General features: G+C 33.6%; 1 protein-coding gene across 4 annotated transcripts in view; it reads right to left on the bottom strand.

Moving 5' to 3' along the window:
• Ubx_2 (homeotic protein ultrabithorax) overlaps positions 1-26498 on the bottom strand; it is a 116191-nt gene that overhangs the window by 34262 nt on the left and 55431 nt on the right. The window contains exon 4 of one of the 4 annotated variants that reach the window (XR_008469954.1): positions 7149-7245. The exons of the other annotated variants lie outside the window; for them this stretch is intronic. The gene's annotated coding sequence lies outside the window, so the exon portion shown is untranslated. The remainder of the gene's footprint in view (positions 1-7148; positions 7246-26498) is intronic. 4 annotated transcript variants of the gene reach the window in all.

Below are 26498 nucleotides of genomic sequence, written 5' to 3'. Positions count from 1 at the left end.
TGCACATTCAAATATGTATATGAATGCGTATAAAATTGGCATGGTGGATTATTATTAGTTTTTCGTTGGTTTTAATTGATTTTTAATGGTTGTCATAGTGATTACACTAAGAAACACACTCATATCTTGAATATATATGGAGTTATATATATTTTGTTTGTTAAAAACATCTATATTCAATTTTCGGTTTTTGAATTAAATATATATTTTATTAATACAATTTTGAGATTGTTCTGCTATTATTTGCTCAGACCAATTTTTGCAATTGGCTTGCCCTACTGCGCACTGGTGGAAGACTGAAACAGTTTTGTCCGTTATCTTTTTGCTGCAGGCATAGTAATCTACTGCCAAGCAAACTAAACAAACGGCCAATGTATCATTTCAATATTTTCGGCCACTTTGCTATTAACGCCGTCAGCATTACCTCCATTACCCTTAAACATTACCGTTTGCCTCATTCGAGCAAATTGACTACCGCTTTTCCAGAGTTCAAAGCGTAGCATGCTCACCATTTGATTCTATTATGTTTCTCACACAAAGTTACTTTGTCGTTTTTATATACATATGTATACAGCATAAATAAAAAAAACCTTGTATGTAGATAGTATGGTGAACAAATAGCGTTCGACATTAAAAAAAACTGTGTTTGGAGCGATTTCTTAAAAGTAGTCTCGATTCATTAAACGGTTGTGAAGAACTGAATATTATATACGTTTACTTTATATACTAAAAAATATATTACTATTTAATATTGTTTAATAAAATCGTTTCACTCTGGACAGGTTATTGAGAGTAAATAAATAGTTAAAATCAAGCTATATATGGAAATTATGCAATTGAATATCGTAAAGGACTTTGATGAGTATATAACAAATACAGGTTCATAAAGTTTTCATATAAGAAATGTCTAATACTAAAATAAAAACTCATTGCTATCGGTTGCACAAGAACTTGATAATTCCTTATTTGTTTTCATATTCATATATTTCTCCCAGTCCAACCATCATTTCATGTGCCTAGGGCAACAGACGGATGCACATTTTTTGCCATATTTGCTGTTAACTGACCGACAATGTCAAGTATCGCATGGTTAACTAAGTTAGGCAGTTATTACATACTCACTTGTTACCTTTTTATTGGGCAGATTGCGACAAGTATTGTTGAAAAACGTTTTCTAGCCTCAATCCAACGTTTAAGCAAGCATAACGGTCGGCAGGACGAAACCACAGCTTATGTACATTGAAAAAGTTGCAGCAAAATATGAGATAATAAAAAAATTGTTGTTTAGTCAGCTCTATGAGCGTTGAGATTTGGTAGACGAATTCAGAACCTCCATAATACTTGTTCTCTTTGGTTTTTGTTTTGCTAGGTTGTAAGTTTTTTATTTATGGAATCATAATTTTTTTCTATAGCTGATGAATGCCACAATGGAAGAGGCAAGTTGCTGACCCTTAGCAATGGGCGTTAACATTTTTGGTAACCAAACGTGCCAGTGGCACAGAAACCTTACAGAAAATTGCCTTGTCAACTGTTTTATGGTCATCTATATAAACCTATTTTAGCACATTCATATTGTTAATATTAGGGTGTCACTCATACAGATATCTGTTTATTAAGTAAACAAAGACTGAACAATTCAAAAGTGATAATAATATATATGTAGCATATAATATATTAATATATAATAATAAACTAGTGATTTTCAATTTCAAAAACTAAAAGGAAACGATTTTTTAACCATCGGCATATAAAACTGTACACAACAGAAACAGAAAAAAATTTCAACACTGAGATTAATAGTTATGATTATGACCAGATTCAAAAAATTTGATTTGAATAAATTCTTAAGACCAGACGTAGTTTTTGAATACTAAAATGCTTTTATTAAATGTTTATTAAATTTAGGGAATTATTGAGGTATGGGAATTCATAGAAAAAATAGTGTTTCACATTTCCTTTATAACATATTTGTATGCCGATAGTCGACATGGAGTTTGATAATATTTGTACGCTTAAGGGGTTAGGTGGGTTTCAGAGGTTGAAATCTTTTTATACTCTCGCAACAAAGTTGCTAGCAACATAACGGTTGTTTGTAACACCCAAAACTAAACGAGTTAGATATATGGTTATATATACCAAAGTGATCAGGGTGAAGAGTGGAGTTCAAATCCGAAGGTCTGTCTGTCCGTCCGTCCGTTCGTCTGTGCAAGCTGTAACTTGAGTAAAAATTAAGATATCGTTATGAAACTTGGCACACTTATTTCTTGGCACCATAGGAAGGATGCTTTCGAAAATGAGCAAAATCGGACCACTGCCACGCCCACAAAATGGCGAAAACCGAAAACACATAAAGTGCCATAACTAAGCCATAAATAAAGCTATGGAAAATTTGGTATGAAGGATCGCACTATGAAGGGGCATATTTGGATGTAATTTTTTTGGGGAGGTGGGTGTGGCCCCGCCCCCAAATATGTTTTTTCTACATATCTCGGAAACCAATAGAGCTATATAAACCAAACTTTCTGCAGTCGTTTTTTTAGCCACTTCCTAATACAGTCCAAAAATGAAAGAAATCGGATAATAACCACGCCCACCTCCCATACAAAGGTTAGGTTGAAAATTACTAAAAGTGGGTTAACTCACTAACGAAAAATGTCAGAAACACTGAATTTCACATAAGAAATAGCAGATGGAAGCTGCACTCAGATTTTTTTACAAAATGGAAAATGGGCATGGCGTCGCCCACTTATGAGTCCAAAACCATACCTCAGGAACTACTCTACATTTCAATGAAACTTGGTTTGTAATAGTTTCCTTACATCCCAATGATATGTTCTGAAAATAGGCTAAATCGCTTCACAACCACGCCTACTTCCTATATACCAGAACTTTGAAGACGATCTGAATCGTTAACATTACAATATATAAAGTAAGCACTAGTGAAGTTATCGGTGCAGAACTTTGCACAAATACTATATTTATAGTGTCGCAGCCCCATTCTAAAAATCTCCAAAATCGGAGCATAGGTTTTCAAGGCCCCATATATCGAACATGAGGACCTCGGTGCTTCTAACCTAATTATGGTTTCCAACTTTCAATGGTCTTTATACAATATATATGACGAATATGTGGGTCAAATTGTGTATTATATAATATAAATTAAGTTAAATAAATAAATTGCGAGAGTATAAAATGTTCGGTTACACCCGAACTTAGCCCTTCCTTACTTGTTTTTTATATATAATCATATATTTCATTTAAACATTTCAACATATTATATAAAATATTCATATTTAAACATTTTTTGTTTTGTTTTGCCGTTGGTACCTCATCTCCCATGACGTGTCCAAAAATTTAGATATTTGCCGTGGACAGCATAACTTATTATTGGTTAATTCAATAATCAATAAACCAAACATATTTCGATAGTACATGGATAAATCTAATTAATGAGCGAAACAAAAAAGAAAATATTAAAACTTTGACAAAATTAAAAAAAACCTTACATTTTGGGGCAAATTGTCGAAAAAATAGTTGTAATAAAAATTTAAAGAAATCCATCGTACATTAACTACATGATAATTTTGAGATAAACGCGCTTAAAGTTTCACATTCAAATGTGTCGTGATGGGTAGAACTTCTAAAGGGTCTATCTCTTCGAATTTTACTCGGATCGATTTGATATTTTTGGATAATATACCATATTGTACTAATGTACTATTTAACAAGACAAACAATTTTAAGATTTAGAAACCCACCTAACCCAAGATTGCCGTTGATAAATTTAAAACTATCCTCGATTAAGTTTAAATGAGTCACATATTCGACTAGGGCCAACTAAACCAACCAACCAATATTCTGTGGCATTTTTATGGTATAGAATGACCATGTTGGAATTCCAAACTGTAGAACATAAAATTTTCAGCTGTCAAGCCAAACTGCTAAAGCTATACTATGAATGAATTCTAATGGCGCCTCCATTAGCAAATGCATAAATTTCTTCATTGTTGATGTAAAAAGAAGTATGTACCCTAAGCGCTGACAACTAAACTAGTTCTGCAGTTTTAAGTATATTTCTTATTTCACCTACATTTACAAATATTCCACTTTTTTCCAAAAGGCTCCAAACAAGTTGTTATAAACATCGCATAAGATCAAGCTAAATATTTTCTTATTTATATAGATATATCACTCGCTAAATGATTACTTAGAGAAGTGCATTTTAGGTATTAAGGCAATTGTAGTGGCTGAATGCCTACAATACTTATATGAGTGGCGAATGGTCTTACGCCTAACTGTTTAGTAAGTGGTTTCTCGTGTGGTCATATATTAGATACCGGGCGGTTGGAGATTGAATCTGCAATTCAAGTGGCAGTTAGTAAAAAAATGCGCCAAGGACATTAACGTTTCGCAGAGTCCGGGCGGTCGATTGTAGTTATCTACGCCTCGATTACTTCGTGCACTCATTTTGTGTGGTATGGGTTAAGATCTATCTGAAACAAAAAGCCGCCATTAATTTGACAAATTTGGCATTCAGTGTTGTTTTTACAGTGGCGCGACGCCATTCTGTAATAATGACCATTAAAACTCCTTTGCCATGCTGCCACAAGTTCGCCAAAAGTATAATCGTTGAGACTATGCAGTATTTGTATTGCAGTTTCAGTTTTATTTGCTTAAAAATTTCTGTAATAATTCAATTTTATATTTCCGCAAAGTTTATCATTTTAATATTGCATTTTACTGTCGGTTTTTGGCAGCTGATTGTGAAAAGAATTTAAGCGATATACTAAAATGCAGTTATAAAAGACTGTACCACAAATTCAAAAGCGGACGATCTTTAGCTATTTAAGTAGCTAATGAAGACTATTTTTACCACTTTCTATCTTCGATTATTTGTTAGTATTTTTACTTGAACATATTTCTTATCTCGTCTAAAAGCCATGAATATACGAGTGCAACCTCTTTTTAAAAATAATAAACCCAAACGATTACCCTGCTCCCGCCCAATCGACGCGTGGGGCGCAGTCCGCATACGAGTGAAATTTGACGAGTCTAGAAAGGCAAAAGAAATTTATAAGCGTCCGGTTCTCAAACTGCCCAGCAACAGAAAGAAACATTTCAACAGCTGAGATTTAAAAATTTATAAAAACAAAAAGTTAAAAATTTCTGAATATTACTTATTAAGAGAAGACAAAATAGTTTTTTGATACTAAATATTGAGTCAGATGGATCAAATGTGCTGGAATGAGAATTAAAATCCTGACATATTCGGCGGAATGGTGCATTTAACTCAAAATTTGTTCTAGAAGATTTTAGAAGTAATGGTCTAAACTGCCTAGATGAACGAAATTGGACATTAAACTTAATATTAGACAAAAGGAATGAACTACAAACTAAAACATTCAGAAGTTTTACTAGGAATATTATACTCGTACCTAGCATTTCTCTGCGACTAGTGAGTGTGGGAAGATTTATAAGTTTTAAACGACTAGTATCCGGGGGAACATTCAATCTTGAATCCCAATGTAAGTGGCCTAAATAGAAATTCTTTTTGAACGGACTCAAGCTTATCAGAATGGGATTGATAGCAAGGATTCCATACCACAGAACCATACTCCAATATAGGCCTTACCAATGTTGTAAAAAGAATTTTAGTAATATACGGATCACTAAATTCTTTAGACCAATTCTTTGGAATGAAATAAAATATAAAATCTCTTAAAATGTTTGAACTGCAAAAAGTATCATTACTCTGTGATAGAAAGCAAAGTGCTGATATTTTTGCAGAGAAGTGGTTGAGAATATCTCGTTCATTAAATCACTTTCTTATGCAAATGAGCGCACTTTTTTCTGTTTAACTTAACATAGACCCTTTAGAACTGCCATACATAAAAACATATAAAGTTCCTCATCTTTAATTCATTCGTTAGCGTATTTCGCTGCGTTTTTTCTGCTTCCTGTAGCTGTCGAAGTTGAGTGGAAAAAGCTACATTTGATTGGAAAGAATTTATCTCAATGATATGCAGATAAGCGAACAAGTACACTTTGCCGCATCGATAATATAAAAGCGAGTACATACGCATACATATTTATTACATCCAAATAAGGGGAAGTAAACTCATAGCGTTTGTGTGTTGGTGGAATGTGATGTGAAGTAGCGTGAACCACATAGGCGAATATATTTATTTAAGTTGCAAAAAATTCCGCATGCAAAGTATACGTATCTTACAATAGATTGAAGGGCGATGAAAGCTAAACCGAAATATGAGGGTGGGCAATCTACTCTAACTGAGGAACCGAAAGTAAAAACGGAGAACACATTTTTGCAGAGTCTATCATGAATTTATTAAAGACATTAATTAATTAAATGTAATTTTATTATAAATTGTCTGTTGACAAAAAGTGGGTTTTATAAATTCTTTTTCTAGTTTTTTTTTGTTAATACAAGTGTTATAACGTAAACGTAAAACGTATTCAATGAAATTCTTTAAAACAATTTTTCTTTTAAATCTGCGGAGCTTTGCCAGATTTTTCTTTTTTGACAACTTTTGGTAATTTTCTTCATAAAAATAATTAATTGAATATGGTGTGAGAACTTATTTTAAAATCAAACGAAAGGCTTAAACAATTTTCGGTATTAGAAAGTTACTCGAAGGTATGGACGGATTTCGGGTATTTGTGAAAGAAGTTAGCAATCATCAATGTTATGATGAACAACTGTTATATTATAAAAAAATTTCAAATTGACAATTCCTTAAATTTGTACTGTGTTATATTTATTTATATTTTGAATATGTCATCATACCAACTAGTCCAACTTTTTTCAAGCTACACAGTTAATTCTATTGTAGTTTACGTCAATATTTTCTAGCTCAATTAGTACGATAAGTCTTGTACGGTTAGATCTGATTCTCTCTTATATACTCTCCTAAATTGTAACGCAGTTATTTTAAGAATACATAAGAACTGATATTTGTTTAGATATCTAACAAACTAATATTCTGAATTAATGAGTTTTAATACATAAACTATATATACATATTTATAAATTGTAAAACTCTTAAGGTCAGACGTATCAAATAACTTGAAAATATAATATTTTCTTCATCACTTTATCAGCATCTTTATGAAAATGGTTTAGTACTTACAAATTGCTTCTCTTACAGAACTACCTAATTTTGTTGTCATATCTTGTTGGTCATCACTAATTTTGATAGAGTTTCACCCTGGTTTTATGCAACTTACCTGTAAATATTGGAAAAATACAATAAAATAAGAAAATGAGAAGAGTGTCAGTAATTTTCAATTCATATACAGCAATTAGAAAAGCGGTTATTATGCAGCCATATTCATATACATACATATAAGCAAATAAATGTAAATTTGCAACTTCCCAAACAGCGGTCATTGCATCATCCTTTTATACTTGCTTTTTTGAATAACAATGTGAACATTTTCCCTTCCCAATACAAAAGTGTCATAATACTGGGAGTTCGCCAATGAAAAAGATATAAGTACCTTTATGTCCTTGCGAGTGCAATACCTGAGTATATAGGGTATTAATACGCAGTTAGTTCGTTGGACTATCGGCAGATACTAAAAGAACCTGTTGATACTATTTTTATTTTTAATTTTATTGACTATGATGATGACTGACGGCAATTGGTGTTACGCACAATAATTGAATTTAAATTGAATATGTGGAAAAATACGAATCTGCGTTATCTGCGAAATGATGAGCACTAAATTCAAATATTTTTGCAATGGACATGAGGCATGTCGTTACAATTGTTAAATCGATTGAACTAGTTTACTGTCGGGCTGCCTTGTACCTATCTGCTGAATTTTTCGACCTTTCACAAATTTACAATTGATATTCTTAGCGAGAAAATTATATATTTTCTTTTCATTTTATTGCTTTAAAAAATACAAATGTGTAGCTTCTGTTTTGTCATCTTATAAAATATGCGACCAGCTGCGCTGTGTTTCTTTCACTGTCGGACAGGTAAAATCTCAGCAGGGAAACCACAACTATTTTGCATGCAACGTATATCGTTTGTGAAGACAAAGATTTTTTCGATGTTTACGTGGTCTTTCCAAGCAATATGCAGGTTAACGTTTAGCCGTTTTTTCGTGTTTGTTACAGAATTGTGTAACGCAGCGATGAATGTCAAGCAAAAAAGGTGCGGTGAAAGTTGTAGAAATGCATATTATATAATAAATCATAAAAGTGGAATTCCAAAAGAGAGAAAATATCTGGTGAAATAATGAAGCACCTGTGGCGCATCTAAAATACTGTTTCACTTTGAGTTTTAGCGGATGTCTTACAGGTAGGCATCAAATGTACCACCTCGTCATAAATCAAATTTATCGCAAATTTTCGAAAAACACATGAGAGCAGACTGTTTATTTTGGTGGCACAATTTCACGCTGACTACTGTGTATCTCTATGCTAAGCGTGACTAAAGCCTTATGTTGTTGAGAAATATTACAAATGTTTTTAACATTACGAATTTTCTAAACAAAATGAAAACAAATTAAAGGAGAATTCTTATCTTTATTCATAAAAAACTTTTTCAATGCATCTTAGCGAATTTTAAAGTTTAGCTTTTCCTCCATTCTTAAAATAATTTTTGCAAATATCTAATCGATTTCTTGTATTTTTAGAGTTAAGATGAATAATTTTTAGTGATTTTTGATATTTATTACATATACATACGTAATATGTTTGCGTTCTACCTTAGAAATCTGTATTGTAAGAATATCAAACCATTCCCCAGCAACCACTTGACATTTACGGTCTCCTTTTACGGCTATGTTTGAGTCCTGTTTGGCTCTTTCATTGTTTTTTTATTTTGTTTCTTTTGGGTTCTATACATCACTTTAAATTGGTTGAAATTGTTCCGCACATTACTCGAATTGGTCAACATTCTCACCGCAAAAATGTTCCCGACTCTACACAAAAAGTCTCACCCAATTCATATGACATGCAGTCGCTTTTAATACACATAAGCCGAGAAAAGAAAAGCAAATAACATATAAATGCAGCATTAACCACGAAGGGACAATGCTGACGGCTATGACGACATAAAGCTGCAACAGTACGGAAAACAGCAGAAACCAATTTAAAATGGCAAAGGCGCAGCATATACATCAAACGCACATATAAAAGTGGTCAGCAATAACAAAGCTAAATCAAAAGAGTAAAAAAGCACATAGCACATGGAGCAAGGAGCAACAATCGCCACAAGTGACTGACATGCACAAAACTGCAACAAGTTCCGCGTTGCTGGCGCAAAAGAAGTCTTTGCATCGTTGCCACTGTGGAACGGCGAATGGGCTGGCGGAGCCAAAACACATCATTAAGTATGAAATTCTTAAAATGGAATTTTAAATCATTAAATGCGGACAAAACAACAACAAGAGTAAAACTGACAGTTTTTACCGTAAAAAGCAATGCGAAAAGACAAACAAAATAAATAAAGTTCCTTGGGTAATCAAGCTGGTTGGTAAATATGCGTGTGTATAAAAAAATTGTTTAGAAAAAGCCCCATCAAACGAACAGCTAATGGCATCGCGAAGACGATGCCGACATCGTTACGAATCCACGGCTATCGAGCTATGTATGTTTGAAATTGCAATGGCTACGATGCGGTCTGGAACTAAACAAAGTTTGAAGGACTTTAAAAGTTGTATTAAGAAATACTAGGAAACTATGGCTAAGAAAACGAAGTTTTAACAGCATGTGCGAATTCTACGATAAACTAGATGAACTCGTCTCTCCCTCCACACCATCATTATTATATTTAATAATATTTAGTACTTGTTTCAGTATGTTTTTAGGATCATGGATTAGCACACTATAAATTTATTTGGAGATTCGATTTGGAGCAACTTTGTATGACCTTTTACAAACTACTAAAAGAAAAATGATAAAATAATATATATGAAGTTAGGAGATTTATTTCTTAAATTGCCGTAGCGCGTCTTTTTAATTATTAAATTATATGTATTATATTATAATATATTGTATATTGTATTTTTTTTCTTTTTTATGTAGCGAAATATTGATAGTTTTAATTAAAATTTGATATTCTTTCAAAATTGAAAAAATAATTACTAACACAAATTTTCAATGTATTGAAAGAGTGTGTTCTAAGATGTAGGCAGAAAAGTGTAAAATAAAATGAGTGCAGAAACTGGAATGAGGTAAGCACGAAATAGTCGTGCTGGTCGAACTGATACAAGTAAATAAAATAATAAAAATAGGAAATAAGACAACCTATGGATAATACTTTGGCTAAGCAACAAAAAAATGTTGGGCGAAAATGTAAATATTTTGCTTTGAGTAAAAAGAAGGGGAGAGCAGCATAAAGTGGGAGGTTACAACAATCTGGCGATTTGCATCCCAAGCGCACGTTTAACATGTTGTGGCATGGGACATGCAACACGAGTAAAAATGGCGACTAACAGCATGTGCCGCGAAAATACAATACAGACAGCAACAAGCCGGGGCGTTGTAAAAATCAACGACGGTGCAATGTTCATTTATGGCATAGAAAATCACATGTAAATAAATTTCTAAAGTCCCAACAAAAAATAAACAAGGTCTATGGGTATTGGCTATTATGTTAACGGCGACGCAATCGATACGATTAATGTGCAACCGAATGCGGGTATGTGGCAATGGTTGGTTGCACTACATATGAGACGTTGCGCTTATATGAGCATGTTGCACTGTTGCTAGCTAATTCAAATAGTAGCTGCGCTTGTTCCATAATCTCTTTGCATCACCGCATTCAAGCTGCGGGCCTCCGGGTCATATCGGTTGTGAAGAAATTGGGCATTCTAGTTTTGGTTAGTCTCGTCTACAATATTGCATGTGTGCGAGCTCGCAGCAGTAAGGAGTTGGTCCGTCATTGAAGATGAATAAGGGACTAGTTTGGCATTTAAATCTTAAGCAATGTCTCGAATTCAATATACATTGGGAAAAAATGTCTACTAAAATATAATGTGACCATAAAAATACTACTTTGTGATAATGAAAGGTAACTAAGAAACCAACCACGGGATTGCTTAAAAATAACAGTCTTCTGCTTTTAATTTAATGTTTACGAATACCCAAAAGCGCTATTTTTATAGAAACAATATAGTGAATATTTACTTACTATGTAAAGATCTACATCTGATCAGATATTCAATATGCGCCAAATCTTGGAAAAGACCCGTGAAAATAGGATCGACACAAACCATCTCTTTGTCGATTTTAAAGCTGCCTTCGACAACACGAAAAGGAGTTGCCTCTATGTCTCAATTTGGTATCTCTGCAAAAGTAATACGACTGCTCCGTCAGGAACGGAAAGAACCTCTCCGAGCCGATGAAAGGTAAAAAGTGACCAGGTTTTTATTGGTGTTTCCAATCGGCTCCAAACAGAGAGGAGAATTGACTCCGTTTGATTGATTAGTATTATTAACTTCAAGCTGAGATATGATCTTGAGCACTTTTTTCAATACGACCATCTTTAAATTTATGTCGTATAAACGGAACAAAATTTGGCAGGGTAGATACACAAAAAATATCGGGACATAAGTTAATTTATAATAAAAAATTATATGAATTAAACAAAATAATTTTGTTTTTTATTTAACAATACTTAATTTTAATTATTTTACTTCCGATTGAACTTAGTTTAGCATCCCATACAAAAAATGTATGTACTGTCCGAAAGTTAAATAAAATGTAGCAAGGGGACAAGCCAGGGGAGAGACTTTTTTAGACTTTGTAAGGAATTTCAGAAAAAATCGTTCTAATTATGGAGTAAATTGTAATGTTATTTAATACACTCCATTAATATGATGTGATTCATTTAAATAATACCAACATAAAGGACAAAAACAATACTTTAAGCTGATTGCTGAACAAGTTATCTCTTATCGTAGAATCACCCATATACCAAAGTGATCAGGGTAACGAGTAGATTTGAAATTCGGATATCTGTCGGTCTGCGCAAGCTGTAACTTGAGTAAAAATTAATAGTTTTTTTGTATATACTTTCTGCAGTCGCTTCCCTTACGCACTCCATGAAAAATCTCACATACAAAGGTTATATTGAAAATTACTAAAAGTGCGTTAACTTACTAACGAAAAACATCAGAAACACTACATTTTACAGAAGAATGCCAATTCTGCATTCAGATTTTTTACAAAATGGAAAATGGGCGTGGAGTCGCCCACTTATGGGTCAAAAACCATATCTCAGAAACTACTCGATATGGAATATACTTCAATGAAATTTGGTTTATATTATAATTTCTTAACACCCTGATGACACGCGTGGAAAATGTGCGAAATCGGTTCACAACCACGACTACTTCCCATATAATACAATTCTGAATTCCATCTGATTCGTTCACCTTATAAGATATATCTTAGCCAAATTAAGTGAGCATATAATCTTGGATATAGTGTATGTTGGTTGTGAAAATTAGTGAAATCGTTTCAGGAATTACTTCAGTCCTCATTCACTATAAATGATGATTTTCGTTATTTTATTTCACATTATACCGAATATATGGTTCAAATTGTGTGTTATCTTAATAAAACTATATCGATAAATTGAGAGAGTATAAAATGTTTGGTTGCACTTAGAACTTAGCCTTTCCTCACTTGTTTTTCTTTGATTTTACGGCATTTATTTCTCTCAGTGTAAGCATGTATTTATAAACACGTAGATCTATACAATGGAAGCATTTGTTGCCGGCTTTATGTCCATTGTTTTTGTATCCAGATGCTGCAAATGTCATCGAACTCTCCGTATGATGAGATGACGTCGCTGTCTGCATAAAATTCAACAGAAAATAGCTCAAAGAGCCTTGCACTTTTTCGGATTTTGGTTTAATTATGGTTTAGTTTTAATTTTGGTTAAAAACAATTAATACAATGGAGTCTTGTATAAGGTATCTCCATACTGACTTCGACACTACATCAAAATAAGGGTGTGCAAGTACGGACATGCTGTAAAAACGCGAAAAGTTTTTGTTGATAAAGATATTTCAACTCCAGAGTTATATTCCAAAATATAAGGAAGCAAACTGCAAAAGAACGAGACATCAAACACAACGTTCTTCACATGTATGTATTTAAGTGCCGATTGTTGTCTTCCTCACGAACAATAAGTGTAAATAAAAGAAATTGTGAAACGACAATCTTCCGCAAAGAAAACTATGCACTACTGTCCATGCCACATCAACAGTGCAATACTCGCTCACGAAAAGACCATGTCATTTCACATATCTACCGCACACAAACAGTGATAGTGGAGCTATTTTGCATATTCGTTTGTTATAAAGGGGAACGTACAGACCGGCATGGTGCGCGTTTGAATGTCAGCTAGAAGGACTGCACCTGTATGAGTAGCAAAGAGAAGAGGCGGCAGTATTTAGTCCGATTTATGCGTTTTTAAGTTCTTGAAGAAAAATTACTTTTGTTTTCCGTGCAGTGCTGTATATATTAATCACGCTTTTCATACACACTATACACCTACTACATCTTAGTTCCCGCTGCATGTAACAAAAACTTACTTGTTGCAAGAGAACTCTGTATTCACACAATATATCCCCGAAGAGTTGCATAGCAGCGAGAGTTTGGTCAAATGCGCCTGTACATTCCAAAATTATTTCAAAGGAAGAGAAGGAAATTTCATCTAATACCAACGAATATTTTTGCTTCTCCAAAGAAAATGTGTAATAACTCAACTGTACTTTGTCTGAATTTTGTATTATTTACTTGGAAGGAAAAGCAAGTTAGTTTTGCTGCTTCCACTTGTATAGTTGTTGCAAAGTCGCCTGGTTGCCATGATTTTATATGTGACCGAAATTTATAGCAAATTTTAATTGTAATAGTAAACGCAACTGGAACGGAATTCGAGCACCACATATGTATGTGTACACTGCATATTTCGGATATACGCATAAAATGTTGTTGAGCGAAAATAAAGAACATAACATATTTATGTCGTTTTTTGGTACCTTAGAGTAAATTTTCACCTGATCTACCTTCAAAAGTGTTAGGTTCGTTGTTCAAAATCAAATATATTTGTTTATTCTATATGTAGATATAAATACATATATATAAAACCATATAGATACATATAAGTATGAAATGACACTCAGACGTGAGCCAAATGTTTTTAAACGTACACATGTTCAAGCTATTTATGGGTTCAAATTATACACAAATTTGTTGGTTACCGTTAATTTGGCTGCGAAGTACCTCAAACTAGTGTTGGCATCTATTTAATATCTGGAAATTAAGACTAAGATAAATGAGGTTTCAAATATAGAGCTTTCACAATTGCAATATTTAAGGTAAAAAGCAACATAAGGTAAAAAGCTAATCGTTCTGTATTTAAGTAAAGCTTATTTACAAGCAGCATAATTACACCTTGAAATTGGCCAAGCACTTGGCTTGTTAAAACTTCAACGATTAAAACGTACTAAATCGTGTGGATTCAGTCTACTAAAGTCTAAAGGCAAAATCGAAATATTTAATTTATTATATATTGATATGTGGAGAGGACGCTCCAGATTCTTAAACCTACAAATATAATGAATATTATACATTTTATTTGATAAACCATAGATAATTATCGACATGTATGACTTGACTTAGCTTTGCTCAGTATTTTGAAAACGAATTATGAATATTGTAAGTGTGCATGTTTGTTCCAAAATACTATAATTTCTGACATGCTCTATCTACATGAAGCTAAAACTAAAAAACTAACAAAAATATGCTTGACCTTTGCCACATTTTAAACCAACGAAACATCAAATGGTAGTAAGGGTTTGTTTGCTACGGGAGTCGCTATGACAAGGTTGGTTCAAGAAAATTGTGCACATATGGTACATATAATTAATGGCGAATAAGGTTCTTCATAGTTTCATGCTGACAGAGGTGGCAATAATAATTTTCAATGTCATGTTGAAATTAATTCATAAACACTTTTTTATGAACATATTCAAGTTTTTTCTAGCATACATATTTATCCATTATGACTCAACTTGTGCTTCTGCAATGCTATTTCATGTTACCTTTGCTTTAGCTTTATTCGTACAGACAACATTCAAGCTGTTCATTTTTTCATCACCACTATATTTTAAATTTCTTTATTCGAAATGACAAAATGTCTGCCAACACCACATCAGAGGGAGCCGTAAATAGAATTGAATTTTAAATTCGCATAGTCTTCAATTGACTGACATGCGCGTTGTCTTTTGCCAGCCAAAAAACTAGTAACACAAAATTCAGCTCTGTTTACCTCTCCAACATTCCATGTATTCCATTTTATTACTCCCTTAAGCGCGAATATGTGATATGCATAAATCCATCAGCCGTTTCATATCATAAAAGATTCCCTCACACCATCAGTCGCTATTCATCGCCTATTGCTATACCATTCCAATTTTCCTTCGAGAACGAAATTTCAGTTTGTGTTTCATGAAGATTCATTTTATTATACTCTCGCAACCTGTTGCACAGAGTATCATAGTTTTGTTCACATAACGGTTGTTTGTGTCACCAAGAAATATAAGAGTTAGATATGGGGTTATATATACATAAATGATCAGGATGACGAGTAGATTTGAAATCCGGATGTCTGTCCGTCCGTCTGTCCGTCTGTCCGTCTGTCCGTGCAAGCGATAACTTGAGTACAAATTAAGATATCTTAATGAAAGTTGGAACACATGTTCCTTGGCATCCTGAGGAGGTTGCTTTCGAAAATGGGCAAAATCGGTCCACTGCCACGCCCACAAAATGGAGGAAACCGAAAACCTATACAGTGTCATAACTAAGTCATAAATAAAGTTATGAAAATGAAATTTGGAACATAGGATCCCATTAGGGAGGGGCACATTTGGATGTAATTTTTTTGGAAAAGTGGGCGTGACCCCGCCCTCAAATAAGTTTTTTGTATATAACTCGCAAACCAATAAAGCTATATAAGCCAAACTTTCTGCAGTCGTTTTTTTTAGCCATTTCCTTATACAGTCCAAAAATGAAAGAAATCGGATAATAACCACGCCCACCTCCCATACAAAGGTTAGGTTGAAAATTACTAAAAGTGGGTTAACTCCCTAACGAATAACGTCAGAAACACCAAATTTTACATAAGAAATGGCAGAAGAAAACTGCACTGAGATTTTTTTACAAAATGGAAAATGGGCGTGGCGTCGCCCACTTATGGGTCAAAACCCATATCTCAAGAACTATTCGACCGATTTCAATGAAATTCGGTATATAACACTTTCTTGACACCCTGATGACACGGGTGGAATATGGGCGAAATCGGTTCACAACTACGTCTACTTCCCATATAACCCAATTTTGAATTCCATCTGATTCGTTCACTTTATAATGTATTCATAAGGAACCAATGAAGCTAGCGGAATAAAACTTTACACAAATACTGTATTTGAGCTGTGACATCACTTGTGGAAAAATTGTCAAAATCGGACCATGACTTTTCAAGGCCCCTGATATCAAGCATGAAGAACTCAGTGCCTAAGGTTAATTTTTCACCGAAAATATCGGTAAATCCCTCAGATATTTTAATGTAATTCATTCCCTCTGAATTTTTTTCTTATAACAGTTTCTCTCTGTACCTGAAATGGTAAAAATCGGGTCATAATTTCCCCCAGATCCTATATACCTAATTATAAGTAATATTAAATTAAGTGATCGTATAGTCTTCGATACATTGTATCTTGGTGGTGAAAACGAGTCAAATCGGTTTAGGAATTACCTCAGTCCCCATATACTATTTATAATGGTTTTCGTTATTCTATTGAACTTTATGCCGAATATATGGGTCGAATTGTGTTGTCTTTATAAAATTACATCAATAAATTGCGAGAGTATAAAATGTTCGGTTACACCCGAACTTAGCCCTTCCTTACTTTTTTTTTGGTTGCTTTCAGTTCAAATTGCCATATCAAGTTGACAGTTCTATGGGGCGTGTTGACAATTCTTACCACTTCATTGCATATGCAAATGCGCCACAGAAGTGACTGCGACTAGCCAACAACCAGCAGACACCATTCATTACAACCACATACTAGAGTATGTACCGTACTATTTGAAAACTATGTATGCATATAAAGGATAACTTAAAAAAGTTACAATGAATTTCTGGATATTGTTTTGATTATGTAATATGAAAAAACTATTCGAGCTACCCCAACACGCAAGCAAGTGCAAATAAGCTGCAATACTTTTAAATTTTTCTGAAATTAAGTACAGAGAATTTAATGTTTTCGGTAGTTTTAGTTTTAAGGTTGAATCCATAAAATTCAAAATAATATTAGTGTTGGTTTACTTTCTGTTTTAAAATTTAATTCCAAAACTTCTATCGAGAGATATGTAAAGCCTTTCAAAGATATTAATATATTTTGCTAAAACCGTTTAGACAGTCAATTATAATTTATGTATTACTCTAAACTATGTTTGAACACAGGCATTGAAGTCTGCTATTCACTGATACATATATTTTGGTATTACATAAATAGCGGGATAGTAGTTCTTTACAGCAAAATCCTGAAAATTCGGCTAACTTATATTATCTTGTTTAATGATAAAAAAATTGGAATTTTTGAAAACCCACTTGAAACCATTATACTCATATATGATTTATATATTTTAGTACTTATTTTATTTTTTACTCAAACATTTTTTATTTTGGCGGGCGTCGTGTTTTACATGATAAAAAATGATGCGAAGTTTCACATGAATTAGTGTCAAGCAGAATACAATACTTATGGTACATATGTAAGGCTGGTTATAGAAGGGAAAGTTAGTCCACCATGTCACCATGTGTTCGAATTACACTTTGACAGCCGCACAGTGTCACGAAATTCAACACCGTGATATGCTTGATTTATACAAAATGGCATTTAATGGCTGGAAAACATACTAAAATGGCATATAATATGGCTACCACAATGCCGATGTGTAACGAAGTGAAGCACATGGAAATGTGTACGCACGTGTAATAAACAACATCGGACGAAAAAACAACCACTGTTGTGCGATTTAAGAAAATTTATGAACACTCGTACATTCTCGAAACCGGGAAGATGCAACATCTGCCCCAAGCACTATACATATGTTTTCAACTTAGACATTTCGCTGGCAAATATATAATAAGAATATTATTAATTATATGTTACATGTTATGGAAGGAGGCTGGTATGTAGTTGTATACAATGTCTTTGTAATGCTTCTTTAAACACAAAGAATTTTTCCATACATACCAGGTTTTACTATTCCAGTTCCTATTTTTTTGAGTGAATTTGTCCTCGTGGTTAAGTGAACTCTGACCAGGCTTTCGATAATTCGCAACCAATTACATATGTTTTGTTTGCGCAAAAGTTATTCTCACTCAAACTATAGTTGTAAATCATAAAGAAGATGGTGAGAAAATCGGAAACGGAAATGTCGGGCAGACACTTGCTACTTCTTGTTAATTTCTCTGGCATATTTCATATCTAATTTTTGCATGGAGTGTTTATGAGCTGTCAACAACTTTAGTGATTTGCATAACTAATTGTAATACATACTATAATACATGACTCAGAATGCACACTTCTGTGAGCGAACTTCATTCACTGGTTTATTGTATCCAAGAGACAAAGCATCGTAAAGAGACTGACATTGTGCATATATATATGACTCACTCATAATTTAACAATGTATTAAAAATATCTCATCGACTTATACAATCATGGTTACATCCTTAACCAACTATTTTTCATTTAGCATCGCTTGAAAGTCAATATTAAAGATGAAAGTCAGACACTACAAGGTTAAAGGTGTGAAACGACCAGATAGACAGCGGTAAAGTGTATGCAACGGGAAAATAAGTTCAACACATCCATACAAATATCTTTGGTGTTTCTGAGTACACACAAAAGTTATTTATGTAAAGTCAAAGATATTGAGGGAACAGATTGCATTTCCAAAAGCAAAATAATGAATTTTTTCATTGCTGATTTTTTGATTTATATGGAATATCGTTCATTAATATTTCCACGTAATGAGCGCAGGGTTCGCGATAAAATCATTACTAAGCCTCCAATGATTATTAAAAATCCTCAACACAATTTTAATTAATTCACTTGTGATAGAAAATAATGTTCATTTTATACAAAGTTATAATTTTTTATCTGTTTTATAGAAAACCTCCACCAGTTCACAATATTTTTTTTTAATATCGCCTTTGATATGCCATTAAATCTGCCTAGCAATATATAATATTCTTTGTTTTGTGTTTTACCCGGTTATATCACACAAATATCCATTGAAGCGTTTGTTAATAAACAATAACAAAATGAAAGACAAAGAATGTGCTGCAGAGCTGCAGATATTGTTTATAAGCTTAACCTCGTAAACTAGCTGCCGTTGTTTTAATTGTGGACTGCTGACTGCAAAGTGCATTATAAATAAAGTAGACCATTGGGAGGCCTTTATGGATACTAACCAATGCAGAGTGTGTAGTTTGTGTGGTCAACGACAAATAAAATACATCGTAGGTATCATCATCATCATCATCATTTTGAAATTGATACTGCACGCGCAATCAGAAACAAAAGCCGCAATATCCATTGTCAATACCACGGGTATCAAAGGAGAAGCAAGAAGGAAATACTGTTGAATTCCTGACATTTTGCATATACATTTCATTTTTTGATAAGCTTGATAAATTTGATTAAACTGTATTATAACAAACAATTTCACAATATTTCGCTTTAATAGTAACGGTGTTTTAATTGGAGTGGTGTATACTTATAAGACAACTGTTTTTATACAACGAATGGTTTAAATCAAATTCGAACTGATTTCAAATACGATGTTTGGGCCACATTTCCTTTATTTAAAAATGTTTGAGCTTTTATTAAAAAAAAAACAGATTAAAGGTTATTATTATTATTCTGAGAACGAATTCACGAAATTCCGGTCAGCAACAGTTACTTAGATGTAAACCGGTAAAAACATGAAAATTTAAGTATTTTTAAGTTGTAGATTGGTCACATTTTGCAATACAGTCATAGCATTATGAACATTTCAATCATACGTTTCTTATCCAAGTTGTTTGCCATTACCGAGTTCTTGATTTGAAGTATTGATACGTTGTTAAATATTTATTTGTTGTGCTACTCATTGCTTTTGTGGTTGGAAACATTTGTGTTGTTACACTATTTGTAACTAATATTCCGTTTGGTTGCAGCTTGTTGCAAATGGGCAATTAAAGAAACAGGTTACATGTCTATAAAGTTTTAACGGTTGCTTTAAAAGTTTTTCTAGTCTCTTGGTTTTTCTTATTCAACCAATATTTACTTGTTTGCTAAACTGCGACAAAAAGAATGCACTTAACTCGTTTTGCTTTGGTTTCCCCTTTTCATAAATAATTGTATACGATTTTTTCTGTTATTGTTATTGCTTGCTATCGCATTGTCGTTTTTACTGCGGCAGTTTCCTTTGCTGCTGGTCTGCACTACACGCATATCTCTGAATGTTGACAGCATTTTTGTGATTACTTGATTTATGGCTATCAAAATGATGACAAATAAATTTCATTTAATTTATTTAAAAAGAGCAAACAACGAAGGAAAACACGATACACCGAATCCACCAAACGAGTGCAAAAATGTTGTGTTGCATAGCAAACGAACTATGCACCTAAAAGATTGTCAGCCGTGTTTAAGATACCCAAAGCAACTGTCATTCGCTCTGCTGTCTTGCCACTTTTGGCATTCGTTTTAATGTCTCACCACGTTTGGTATTTGTGGCAACGGCATTTACGACCAGTCAGTGCACTTGTCCTTTTGTGTATGCACAGGCATACGTTTAAGCGGGCTTTCGCGTCATTACAATTTTTATGATTTGGCATAAATTGGCATTATTTCAATTGAATAGGCATAAATTCCATAGCTTGTCGTCGTAGCATAGTTGGTAATGGGCGTTCTGTCATCCCATGGAAATATTTTATTTCACTAATTAAATTTTGTATGCAGTTACGTTCGGCTTGCATTCAAGTCATATTCCAATGTGCACTCTAAGACAGCTTTGAGCTAATACTTTGTAATTTGAAAAATAAACAAAAAAGTTGAAACATGCGAATGCATGAATTCTATGTGCGGATGATAATGCATATTATATTTCATACAAATATCTAGACCGAAACAAACACCACGAGCTGATGCAGAGCTTGGTGCTATATTCCCTTAAGGAGGCACTTATACGAGTATGTAGCACTCATAGCGGTTGAGCGCATCGGCTCAGAACAGACAAATAACAGCAGTTACTAATTCCGTTTGCAGCATAAATGAATGTCGTTGTACTGCAAGGTGCTGAGTCTGAGCGCCACAATTGCCACTGTGCATCCGCCGCATACATAACTGCTTTTCATTCATGTAATTCAAACTAATTAAAATTCAAAGCCATAAACAGATTTTGCCAATAAAACTTTTACACACAAAACACTTTCGACAACGCCAATAATAAGATTAAAGCAACAATATTTGTGCCAAGGGAAGGAGCGAGACAACGTAGTTTCGACACGGTGATGGCGACGGGAAAGGACGAAGTAAGACGAAAGAAAACTATAAGAATGAAAATTTGACTTAAGTCTCTTAAACTTCACTCGCCATATCGCACTTTGCCACTTCCGGTTGGCGGAATATACAGGGTCTTACTCCAGCAGTTGTGTTCCAGTCATAGTATAGATAATAGAAAGCGACGCCAAAAGGCCTGGAGTTGCAGCAGAAGAAAGTTAACTGAAGAAGAATGGGAATGAAATAAAATTTTGCATTTGAGCGCACAATACTCAGTCATGTGAGCATATGTTGGTGAGTGTGAGTGCCTAAGGATAGATGGAATTTAGCGACACATACACGTTAAGACGAGTTTAAGGAGGATGTAGAAGATGCCGCCGGAGAAATTATAGAACCTAAACACAGAATCAAGACATTCAGCCTTGCGCAAGAGAAATATATGCACTACGAGTATTCCAACTCTTCCATAGCCTTAGTTAGCGACTTGAAACCGTTTTCATGTTGAAATGGGACGTGTCAAGCAGCCTAGCTTAATTGTAGTTGCCGCAAGAGTTGTAAAACGTAGAGGGTAGTGGGTTTTAACTTTGTTGCGTCAACTGCGATAAAATGAAAATTTGCGCACGAACTATAAATAAGGATTCTCTCAAGGATAATTTATAAAAGTTTTCACAAATGTTTTATTTCATATGTATGTTCATATTTGAAGTGATAGTAAAGCTACAAGTGTATGTATTTGCTCATACTAGTTGTTGCAGAGGATAATTCTTATAGAACATATGGGGAGCTTCTAAGCGAAAATTTATTTGCATATGTTTCTAATACATAAAAAAATAAAGAAATCGTGGCATTATAAAATTAGAAATGAGACAATTTTACTATTTATACTTTGACCAAATATATATATTTATACTTTGACCAAATATACATTTAAATACAATAAAAAACTACATAATATTTACAAATTAAGACATCTATTTCACATCATACCCAAAATTAAATTTAGTTGTAGTCGAAATTAAGTAACGTTTATAGGAAAAATCGTTTTCGAATTTTAGTTGGAAACCAGAAACCCAAAATTAAATTTAGTTGTAGTCGAAATTAAGTAACGTTTATAGGAAAAATCGTTTTCGAATTTTAGTTCGAAACCAGTTGGTTTGTAAACAGTAGTTTGACTTTAATTTCACCTCCAAATATTGTTAAGAACCTTTTACTGTATTCCATTTTAAACCAACTCATTGAGTTATTTCAACATCGCTAGGTTGTGGAGTGTTTGATGAATACTGAAGCTATAAATTTTAACACAGTCTGCAAATTGCACATCATTTTAAACAACCGTAAAAGCTGTGTACAGTGGATTTTTTTGTAATTTCCAATTATTTTAATGTTCAATCTAATTAACATAAAGCCAATCCCAGAGAACACCTTTTTGTTGATAATTAAAAGCTACAACCATGGCAAGTCTCCGCTGGCTTTTGATGACTTGCTGGTAGCATTTCGAAGTTGCCCAAATGTTTGTCTGAAATAATCAGTTATATAAATAGTACAGGTACATGACGGTGATTTCACATTTCCACTGCTTGAATAAGGTAAAAAATAAAACTATTTCATCATTTATATTTGAGGTAACTGATGTGACTCTCTTAGAGCGATTTCACATGCATCAGTACATATTTATCACATTTGCTCATTCGCTTAGCATTTTGCATTAATGTATACAGTTTGAAGCCATATCTCTGTCGCGAAAGCTATCAAAGAGTGGGGTCTGGACGAATGGATTTTACCGTTAGTTATGCCGGCTTTATTGCCGGCTGATTATGCAAACAATGGCAAAACGTCGAAGAGGTCCAAAAACAAAAGCCAGGACAGGACAATCGACTAGGCACCACTGTAAAAGCGGCCACCACCAAAGCAGACTGATAGACAATGTGATTGACAAAAACTCCCATTAAAGTAAAACATATATGCATGTGTATTAGTGGGCTTGTTAGGCTTTCATTCGCTGAACCTTCACCGTCGTTGCGGGCACCACATATTGCCCACGTTAGACATTTAAAGTCGTGTCAAGTTTTTTTATTTCGCAATTGCCGTTATAGAAGTATATTGACGGTATACCAACTTGCATATGCGATTTTTTGTTTAATTTTCTTCTTTTTAAATGGTGACTTCGTCTGCAGGAACGTAAGCATAGAAAATATGTCGAAAATATTATATGTATTTGCTTATGTTTGGTACTAGACAGCGTGCAAACGTATTGCAAATAAGTGTTCTTATACGGTGGCACCAATTGTAGAGATGTGGATAGAATGATAGCAACTTTGAAATTTAAATGCAACGAGTTTCTTTCACCGTCCCAATTTGAAGGTTTTGTGATTCGACAATTTTAGCATACACAGGTTATTCCTGAACAGTTTGTCTGTTACTTAGTTAGCTTGATTCGCACAATTGTAATTTTTCCAGGTATTTGCGAGTATGTGGACTCTTTTATTCGCTAATATGCATTAAACACTTGGGTATTTTATAGATCTAGGATATACATATGTATATCCCTTGCCTTTGTGTATTAATCTATAATTCACAATGGGGTGGTTATTCTTGTTACAATCTTTCATTTGCCAACCAATACGTCAATTTGTTGGGGCCCGTATCATAAAAACATAGTGTTATTTACAAGCCCTCAGATTTAATTCTTTACTTATTCTACGAGTATAGGTGAAATGTATTACTATTTGAGGAAAAATATGTGTTCTTGTACGTACAAAGTTAACAAATTTTTAAATAAGTTTATCTCTTATGGATGGGAGAAGTTTGACAATGTTTAATCTGAAAATAAAGTTCGTAATCGACAAGGAAAATAATAAAAATCTTGTCAGCGAGCAAGAATCGTGTGAATCCATTGAATACTAATAAGTCCGCAATCGAATATTTACATTTAAATAACTTATACACGAGCTACATCTATCGAGTATTGAATTATTTAGTATTTTGGTGTATTGTCCTGCAAACATTTGTAGGAATTTCGACAGTTGTTGAATTAAGTTTTAAATAAAATTAGAGCAAGAAACAAACTGATTGATTTAAACGGTAGAAAACATAATATATTGTCTACTTTTTTATTTAATTTATTATCAGGAATGACATTGTCTTTTTGCTAGTAATTCGTTTTTTTATATTTTTACTAATTAATTACTAATGTCTTTGATGTATCTGCTATCAGTATCAGTTATTAAACCCATTCAAAAGTATATGGTGGTTTGTAGAAGATATCAGCCCTAATGGAAGAAAATAAGGACAAAAAAACAAGAAATACATGCATACATACTCAGGGGCAATTCAAACTCTTCACTGTATTTATAAGATAATAGAAATAAGCATACTATTGATAGGAGAGGAAGTTTGTAAAACACTGGACAGAGGATAACCAAGGCTCATTATTGACCAAACATATGTGTTTAATAAATCTTTACAGCATTATACCACATATGTATATATATAAATGCCTTATACCGTTCCATGAAATAGCCTTGAATTTTCTCTTCAAATCAAATAAAGAGCAACCTTGAAGGCGATAGAAACAATTTGCAATACTAACTTAAAAAGTGGTCTGCGTGTCTAGTAAAAAATGTCCTTAACATATGGGACTAAAGGACTTTAAAACAATGTAAAAAACACAAATACCGATTTTCTGTGCCTTATTTTTTACCAGCATGTGCGCCAACATATGTTAGACATTTTTTCAACTCTGTAAAATTAAATCACCGTACTGACCGTCTTTGTTTATGTGGCAATTAAAATATTGAATAAGTTGAAATATAGGGTTCAAGGATAAAACCATGTGAAATCATTAAATACCACTGATTTTTTGTGATTGTTACATTTTTTTTCTTGTCTAACGCTTCGCCTTTTTAAAGAGTATCGTGCCACTCTACCGCCTATCGGCATTTCACTAATAATCGCTGAAGTGGAGGCAACAGTTGGTATTTAGGCTTGTTCCTACCGCCACCCCTCAACTCTTCGCGACCATCAGAAACTCCACAACTTCACACATTGGCTAGTATGAAAGCAATTCACCTCTGGAGGCAGGTTGTTTCTTTATAGCGACTCGAGTCGAGTTAATAGTTGCGATGAGGCAAGCCGCCGCGGTTTGTATGAGTTCAGAACTCGACTTATGCTTCGTGCACGGCGGGAATTTACAACATTTTCCTGTTGAAACGAACAGTGAACAACGAAATATCGTGCCAGGGCATTCATATCTCATTCCGACGACAATAATAACAAAAAAATCTACACCAATAGCCACGACCTTAGACAGAAAGTAGGAAAATGCGCTGGTAAAGCGACGGCAATTCTACATGGAAAAATTGTCATGATTCGATCTTTTATTTATTTGCTCATTCCTGAACACGAAAAAATAGCAAGGAACTATTTACAATACACTGACAACAAAGAAGGAAGTAGAAGTCATTCGACGGTCGGCAGCTGCTTGCAGTATCGAAGCAATAAGTAAAAGAGAAATGAGGTAAAAAATACTCGCTACATTAGCAAGTCAACATGTTGAAATATTTTTTACCAATTCGTGGAATTAACTGCATGCTACTGACCTTTTTGTCTCAATTTAAGTTATTTTTTTGACTGTACGAAAGTTAAGGCACTTTGAAGAAAATATCAACTTGTTGCACTGCAATAGGCTACCTACCAAAAATTATACTAGTAAGTAAATTGAATTAAATTCGTATAAAAACAATTAAAAACAATTTTAAAAGATGCACTTACTACTCCAAAAATATAAAGGTCACCACTAGCTAGTATTACAGATTCTATCACAAAACCTAACTTAACTTAACTACTTAGATCTTACAAATTACTTTTTTTACTGATTTCTTTGTAGA

Source organism: Zeugodacus cucurbitae, chromosome 2 (assembly GCF_028554725.1).
Source record: "Zeugodacus cucurbitae isolate PBARC_wt_2022May chromosome 2, idZeuCucr1.2, whole genome shotgun sequence".
NCBI classification, from domain to species: domain Eukaryota; kingdom Metazoa; phylum Arthropoda; class Insecta; order Diptera; family Tephritidae; genus Zeugodacus; species Zeugodacus cucurbitae.
Note: the sequence above shows the minus strand (reverse complement) of the source record. Positions and strands in the feature narration are given on the sequence as shown.